The 9,138-nt window shown below is 41.0% G+C and overlaps 1 long non-coding RNA gene across 2 annotated transcripts; it reads right to left on the reverse strand.

Moving 5' to 3' along the window:
• Positions 1-4,352: 4,352 nt before the first annotated feature.
• Positions 4,353-6,650, reverse strand: LOC140340938 (uncharacterized). Of its 2 annotated transcripts, none has more exons than XR_011922773.1 (3): positions 6,560-6,650; positions 5,904-6,075; positions 4,353-4,993 (listed from the first exon to the last, which is right to left on the reverse strand). It is a non-coding gene; the product is annotated as an uncharacterized lncRNA (long non-coding RNA). The 2 variants fall into 2 exon arrangements; XR_011922781.1 differs by having other exon boundaries at positions 6,537-6,614.
• Between the last annotated feature and the right edge of the window lie 2,488 nt (positions 6,651-9,138).

Below are 9,138 nucleotides of genomic sequence, written 5' to 3' on the forward strand. Positions count from 1 at the left end.
GCGATTGCTGAACTCATTCCAAAGAATTCTAAAGAAGTGTCTGGATGTAAAGCCGATCTTTTGGCATGTTGCTCTGCTAAAAAACTGATCTGCATCCTCATCGTGGGTCAGACAGAAAAAGGATCAGGACAACCAGGCCAGCAATGGCAGCTTCCATCATTTCTCCATAATGGGTCATTCTCAGATCTTCACAACTGGAGCTTTATGGTACAAGTCATTAAATAAATAAATTAATTAACTGTGCTCTAATTCAGCTCTCATTCTGCTCATAGGGCATAGAAATCAAGCTGCGCTCTTCAGGCGAAGACTCACAAATGAACATCAATGGTGATCGGATCATTTATTTTCCCAGTAATTTGCAATGGTGGTCCAGTCCAAAAGTAGTAGAAGTAGAATTTAAACAGTTTTACCCACACACATATATGTCCCATATACCATGGATGTATATGTGGTGTGAACATATATGAAGCCCCTGAGATTGTGTGATGGGAATCCTTTAGGCCTACAAATGCTGGAATGGACAGCACTCCAGTTATTAGTCATGTGTAGTCCCCGATCAGTGCCATCATAGGTAGTAAGGAAATCTGAAGCCCTCCAAAGAGGTTGCTGGGATTGATAGCTGAGGAAATCATTACTTCTGCCACAATGGAACTAAGAGAAATATTACCTAATGACTCATATTTACTTTTTACTAACCTACAGTGTCAGTTGGTCTTTGTTCCCTGAACCCCAGTGGTAACTGCATAACCTAGAACCTCCATTGTCAATGTCTCATTGAGTAAGGACCCTCAAGTCAGGGAGTTAAGTCAGTTTCTATATTTATTGTGTTAAGAACAAGATAGCAAACATTTTGGACACCCCAATTATTTTATGTCCAGGGGGCTAAACCAATAGATCCCTCTATGAGAAAACATTTTCTGCAATTAGGCTTCAAAGATAAATTGAAATTTTTCCTATGGTGGATGTTACTACCAAGCTTCCCCGACTGGTGAGGTATTAGAAGATATAAGCTGTTTTATCTTTTTCCTCAGATGATGCAATATGCTGTTTCTTGGTGGGGCTTGTAGGTTTTGCGAAGGGCTTACTGGGTCTTGCAGTTCCTTTATCAGGACTTGGTCCTGTTATTTTCATTTATTAGAACATGTAGTGATGCTTTGAAGGATTTCAATAAAGGTGAAGATAGAGATAGAAGTGCTCAGAGACTTGGCCAATGAAGTCTTCCCATTGTTGGCTTGGTTCACCAGACCCCCCCTTCCCCACTTTAAATTTAGAGACCCGTCCTCAGGTAAGTCCATGAGCAACACCAAAGAGCATGTTAACTAATCATATCCAAATTCTGCCATTCATTTTCAATTAAACTAGATGTCTGGGGAGTGATGCAAGTGTTCCATTTCCTCAGGTCTCCTGCTGGCAAGGGCATTTGCCTGACCCCTGAGTTCAAGGGCTTCTGTGATGGGGCAAAGAAACACTCACTCTCTGCTGAATGTTGGCCTGGCTAAGTATCTACCTCCATATCCTAAAGCCTGGGAGAGAGATCTGGGAATCGATGGAGTTAGAGTAGAAAATGATTCTAGGGTCCCATAAAGCATCTATGAGCAGCAGGTACCAGGAATTAGGCTATAAAATTGTAACCAAATGGTAAAGGACATCAGGGTGCCTATACAGAATCTACCCTTTTGTCTCTGGCCCTTCATGCACATTTTATAGGCATGCCCAGGCCTTTGACACTTTTGGAATACGGTAGGGAAGATTACATAAATATGTACAAGATCCCTCAGGGACAAAAGCACCATCCAAACAAGACCTATGGGCGATCCATACTGTCACACCTGGGGTCAGCGGCCAGATCAAGTTTCTGTCTATTCTGGAAGCACAGCCCCTTCTGCAGATGTGGATAAGAAGGATGTCAGAAATTATGCATATGGAAGACCTTAGGTCCAGTATATGGGATACCCATACCCAATTCTATGATACATGGTATGAATGGCAGCAATTTGTAGGATCATCCAATTCTGTCAGATTTATGCGACTGGTGGGACAGTAATAGCCCTTATTTAGGGCCACTCACACTGTAAATAATTGGAAATGCCATAATTACACCATGGGATAAGAATGTTAATGATGCTCCTCAGGGATGTGTTTTCCAATCTCAGAAATCTGTGTTTCTCTACTCGAGATATTGGGTCACCAAGCTAATTCATGTTATTAACATATAATGATTGGTTTCTTGATTTTAGACAAATAGACAATGGTGACCACTTAATAGTAGAAGAACCCAATCGTCTCACTGTTAAACATTCTTGCCTATTTCTAGCTTCCATACATTACCTCTCCAAATCTATCCCAGATATAAACAAGGCATTTATATTCCACATTTATAAATCCACCAGAACATTGACCATTTGACCTGGAATGAATAAATACAAACACTGATGTTTAGATTTAGCACAGAGCTGTACGTTATAACTGTCATTGATAGTTTAGCAAAGTTTAGCTAATTCGGCTAAAAGGTTGTGACCCCTGTAATACTCAGCCAGATCAATTGAGTTTGAAAGTTTATTATTGGGATCTTTCTGGATAGGCAGAGAACATGTGTACCACCACCATAAAATATCTGTAATGTGTTTTTTTTTCTCTCCAAAATGGAAGCAAAAATCATGTAAATCTATACCTTTTGGAAAAGCCGGACCTTGTCTGCCCTCACAGCTGGCAAGAGCCATTGCTGGGGCAGAAGGTCTCTTCCCCACAACCTTACCCCCGTGATTGAAGTGGCTTTTTGGAATATGAAAGCCCGCTTTATTAGGGGTCCCTCAGATATTCACTGCCTCACTCTGGAAAGAGAGTACCAGGGTAATCCTTTCCATAGAAGATGAATGTTTTATTCTGAAAATTAAGACAGCGCATAAATAAAATGAATTATTATTTGTTTTAATACCTTTGCAGTGTCAAGCACTATTCAAACAGCAACTCATGATGATCTATCCAACGTCAGCCGTTCCCCGCTGCACAAAGATACGAGCTGCGCTGTTGGTGGTCATACTGTAAATAGTCTACATTTATATAACAGCTAATTCTGGCGATACTTTAACCATTATCGGTGACAATCTACTATAACTGGATCATGGCTTCTATTATTATCTAATACCCCATAGATCTGATACGAGGACATCTACCCAAAATGAAGGAAGCAGAACAGGCAGTAGGCATCGGTGTGACAATAAGTGAATGTTTTGTAATTGAACTTGAGCCAATGGTCAATAAAGTTTGCGTTATTTGATAATAGGAAACACTCTCACATTACCCCACCACTTGCAAGTGGCATTGGTATTCCTAATTCATTTTTTATTGGTCAACCATCATCTTGCCAGTTGGAAGACAACATGGAATCTGCCCAACACTACTCCTCATGCATGATCCTGCTGAAAACACATTACTTGTTCACTTTTAGAGATCATTGACGTAACCGTGCATATCCATATTTCCTTCCAGGAAATCTCACCAATCACCGGCAACCTTAATTATATTTGCACGAAAAACTGGTGGCTACAGGCCTATTGTCACATACTTCATAGCCTGGAATAGATGCAAACTGCCCATTAGATGAATTCATCTCCAGTTAAGGTTTATCTCAGTGAGACATGTCCCTTAAATATTTCTTCTATGCTACTCAAAACCGTTTTATTATAGTCCGGGTGCATATGGAAACTTGTTTCTTCATTATTAGCGGGCCTTAAAAAAATCAAACTCTACATACAAACAAACATTACATTTTTTAAGATTTTCCACCTGCAAAGTAGAACTCCATTTAAAGCAAGACTTCGGTGGACTGGGGCCCGGGGCTGTGTAGATGGTGCTAACCGATGGAAGAAACATTCCAGAATATACCTCAATTTACTGCTTCAGAGTTTCACACTTGGCTTAACATGCAGTCATAACCCCCCCCCAGGTAAGCTCCTCGACCCTCCTATGTGCCATAGATGAGAGACCAGGGTGACCAAACTTCTCAGTTGTCCTGACCCTGAGCAAAACTTCCAAGTGTTTGGAGCCCTGTTTGAGAATTGTAAAATCCTAAAACACTGGAAGATATAAATGGACCTACTGGATTACAGTGCTGTACACAAGAACACATTTGACAAGGTGACGATTCAGCTTACTACCCCATAAATACTCACTGTAGATCTGACAAAGTGTCAAATTTTAGGCATGATTGACCATTTCCACACCCATTGAGTATCCATTGTCCCTAAGAGAATGTGTTACCCTTCACCCCCTTACCTATACTGCTTGGATAGTCTTTACATAAATGCGGTTTTGCTGTACTTCCAGTGAAAGAATTGGAAATAGACAACACCCAAATCTTGTATTTTAAATCTTTATTGTCTTATGTTCCGCCATTTTGTTGGTCAGTTTCCACCAAATATAATATATGAGAAAGATCATATTTTTGGTTTGCAGAGGAATCTAAACAATGCAGTCCAGAAAATCAGGGAGTCATGGCACAGTCCTCCAGCAGAAGGGCGCTATACAGCAGGCACGTATTTGCCATAAACTACAGCAACCAATCAAATCATTTCATTATTCAGCACAACACGATATTGCTTCCTGACTTTTCTGGTAAATGCGGATGAATTTCTAAAAGAAAGCAGCTAGGATTTGGATAGAGAATTGAGTGTTAAGATCGAAGAGTTTTTAGCTCTACTTTTTCCGCTATGTTCACTTCAAAGCCGATTGGGTACCAGCTTCCCACTGCCAAACATGGACACACATGTGGCTCCTCCATTGTTGGTTCTAATATATTGGCACCTCCATTGTTGGTTCTAATATATTGGCACCTCCATTGTTGGTTCTAATATATTAGCTTCAGCAACATAAGCTTGATGTTTCCCATGGACAGATAAGTGATCGCCTCTGTATGAAAGCGAACTGGAAATTCGATCCAGTTTCCAGAAGGCAACCCTATGTCTATCTTATTTTCAAAGTACTTGAAAGAAAGCTGTAAGAGAAATGAAACGGTGTTAGCCTGGCCATAGGTTGATGGGCTATGGATTATAAATTCATGCAACCTATACACCAGCATTCACGAGTTCTTTCTATTAAAACTATTTGTACGCCAACACCATTTGTATGGATTTTTGGCAGTATAAATACTCATCCTCCAATTGATTTGCAGCGGAAATACAGCCTTGTTGGATCTTCAATGTACAACTACATTGTAGGAGCTGGCCCACCTACAGTAATGCATCCATTACCAAGAACACCCCCACTATGCCCAGACACTCCCTACCAAGAACACCCATGTGTTCCCTCTGCCATCTACCCTACTCACCCAATACATGGTGGTTAATCACCAAATTCGCTTTTTTTTTGTACAAATAAATGATTCACGAATGTAACTCTATGGGCAGCCCCTACCATTTCCCAGATTAAGCCATTACCATGACATTCCTTGATCCCCATCTCCTCTTCCTATACCTTTACCAATTACACATATAAAAGGATTACACATGCTCAATTATGAGGGATGAACAAATTTACCATGGTTCAGTTCTGTAACTGCCAAATCCCAGCTACCATCCAATGGTATTGGCAAGGTAAACCTTTGATGGGAGCCAAATTATACAGTAATGACGGGTGGTGGTCAGGGGCAGATCAAGTTGTTCACATAAATCGCAGCCAATAAGAATGCTGCTCCTTAACAAATACTTTGAAAGGTTTGTTCAAATTTATTTTTTAGGGAAATGAAAAAAAACTTTGAAGTTTATGTCAAACCTAATCCCAGCACAGTGTACAATGACAGCATAAAGAAAGTCTATCTGCCTCGGTGAGAAGTTTTCACCTTTCGTGAAATTGATGATGACACTTGCAGGGGATGAACATGACACGTGTATGGGGCATTGACATACCATAGTAAAAGCTGCCCTATTGAAGGGGAATTCATTATGCCTCTCCACTTGTCTCCAGATGTTATTCCTCACCGAATTGCAGGATATGCTGTTGGCAATTCCAGGCTGTTGAAATTGGACAGTAAAATGCAGCAGCAAGTTTTCAGGATCATTCCCCAAGCTTATGGAAAATCTAGAAACACAATTCAGCAATTATTCTACTTTGTTTATTACTTCTACACTTTTAATGACAAGACCTGAGCAATAAGGGAAGAATGTAAAAAAAGTACCCAGAATTTTACCCATGTAAAAAAAAAGTACCCAGAACATGGATATTCGAGTATTTACATATAACAAGTCATACACAAGTATTGACCCCTGTAACTTTAGACTTCCATCATGAAGTCACACTTGGGGCTCTATTAGACACACAGAATGGCACTGCAAGGCTGGCAGCTCCCGGGTGCAGAGCTAATTGCTGCTGAACACATGCAGGAAGACCCCGCATTTAAAGCTTACAGGTGGGGTGTCATTGTCAGGTTGTATTATACAAAGCACACATTTGGATATAGATTATACATACAGAGCTCACATGTATCCAGTGTATGGTAAATTATAATATCAGACATTTACAGGATATCAGACAGAACTCACATTAGGATCACATCTGAACTTACTCATTACAGATTGCTGAAACAAAGCCATTCATCTGTATGGACTGACCAGCAAGCACAAAAATGTTTTCTGCAATCACATCCTATATGAGAGAAATGGAAATATAATACCCCGTACCATGTATAAAGGGAGAGGAGAGATGAATACCCCCCAACTATTACCCCACACTATTAGATAATGATTGTCCCTGGTATAATAACAGGAGAGGATTAGAAAACATGGAGGGGGACCTAGTATAAGGGTAAATATTTTACATTTTCTGGAGATCAGCTTTAAATATATTGGTCTGACATAATAGATTAACAAATGTTCAAAAACATCACATCTCAGAACAGAACCAATATATCTACTACACAGCAGAGAAACCCAAACCCCTCACTTATTTGTGTCCAGAACACCCATTGGCCAGCCCCAGCACCTTCCATTGTTACTCATACTCACAAATCCATCCATGCTGCTTCCCTTGCTGACACTTGTGAAGAGCGGCCCTTCCCCTTCCTCTTATATAGGACTGTCTGCTCAGGCTGCAACCAATCAGTAAGACGGGTGTAACCCCCACACCCAGCCATAACTGGACTGGAGATGGGGTTCCAGAATCTTTCACTACCAGGACAGCGAATGATTAATAAAGAGGACCTGTCACTGAGAGATGATGGAAGCTGCCATTGCTGAACTCATTTTAAGGAATGCTAAAGAATTGTTTGGATATAAATTGTACTTTTGGTGTCACTCACACATCTGAGCCAAATCATGATACAAGTCGTGCTGCACTTTGCTTTGGTTTGCTTCCACATTGTGGGTCAGAGAATCAGAACAACTAGGCCAGCAATGGCAGCTTCCATCTGTCAATGATGGGTTATCCTCAGATCCTCACAATTGGAGATTTAGAGGTACAAGTCATTACATAGATAAACATTTTCATTTGATTCATGATGATACAAAGACTACAACACATAACAGTGGCAGCCATTAGAACACTGGGCCCGATGTATGACTCCAATACTAGGAAGGCCAATAAGAACAATCACTCATACTGCAAATTGCTCTCGTTCAGCTTGTAGAGGATAGAAAGCAAGCCGAGCTCTTCAGGGGAAGTTTCACAAATGAACATCAATGGTGATCTGATCAATTGTTTACCATGCAATAAGCAATGGTGATCCAGTCCAAATGTATCATCAGTCCAAAAGTAGTGCAGCTGGCTGTGACCAAGATCCACCACATACATATATGTCCCATATACCATGGGTGTAAATGTGGTATAAACATATATGAAGCCCCGGGGATTGTGTGATGGGATTCCTGCAGGACTACAAATGCTGGAATGGTCAGCGCTCCAGTTATTAGTCATGTGTAGTCCCTGTTCAGTGCCATCAATGGTGGCAGGTAAATATGAAGACCTCAGGACCTAAGGACTTCAAAGTGAATGTTGGCAAGTAAGTAAAAGTTTCCTTAGTTCCCCTGCATCAGCACTTGGCTGTCTCTGAGTACCTGGGGGGTTACTCATCCTCAACCTGAATGAGACTGGCCATCTAATACCCCCTTTGATTTACCTATATGAATGACACCTATGATGATCAACTATTGGTGAGACCACTCTGGAATTTAAGGGAAATATTATCTAATGATCCACATTCACTTTCTGGTGTGCTATTGTGTCAGTGGGGCTTTGCTCCCAGAACCCTAGGAGCCACTTCATAAAATAAGACCCCCAGTGTCAATGTGTCATTGAGTGAAGACTCAAAAGGTAGGGTTGCCATATTCAATTGTTAAAGACAGGTGAGCAAATATTTTGGACACCCCAATTATTTTTTATCCAGGGGGCTTAGTTAATTCCCTCTATTGGGGTAAACATTTTTTGCAAATGGCTTCAAATGCAAACTGATATTTTTTGTAGGGTGGGAAGCTATTCTTTCCAGTGTGCCCCAATAGATGAGGTCTATGAGTCCAAGCCGACCCCAACTGGTGAAGTATTAGAAGAAATAAGCTGTTTGACCTATTTCCTCAGATGATGGAATATGCTGGGAAATGTAGTTCCTTGGTGAGGCACACTAGGGCTTGCAGTTCTTGTGTCACGCCATTCTGGGTATTGCCTTTTTTTACTTGAACATGTAGTGACCGGCAGTTATTTTATCAGAGGACGCTGGCTCTTGTAACTTTTATCAGGCCATGCTGTATCCCTCTTCTATCAGCATGGTTCACTTATCTTCACCAAGGTGAGCTGGAGGCAGCTGTGGCCATTGTGTGACTCCAATGTGGTGAAGAACGAGGTCCAGGGTGAAGCTCCTCTCACAGCTCTGAAGGTTTTTCTTAAAGTTGGCAATAGATATAGAAGTGTTAGAGACTTGGCCATTGATGTCTTCCCATTGTTGATTTGTTCTCCCAGTCCCCCGCCACATTAATGTTTAGAGTCTCGCCATGAAGCCACAAGCAACAGCAAATAGCATGGTAACTGATCATATCCTAATTCTGCATTCATTTTCTCCCCATCTGAGAATAAAACTGATTCCTTATATTGTAACCTTGAGTTTGGTTACAGTGCACAGGATTGAGGACACTCCGTCAAGCCATCTTTTTATGGGCG

Source organism: Pyxicephalus adspersus, chromosome 1, assembly GCF_032062135.1.
Source record: "Pyxicephalus adspersus chromosome 1, UCB_Pads_2.0, whole genome shotgun sequence".
Taxonomy (NCBI): domain Eukaryota; kingdom Metazoa; phylum Chordata; class Amphibia; order Anura; family Pyxicephalidae; genus Pyxicephalus; species Pyxicephalus adspersus.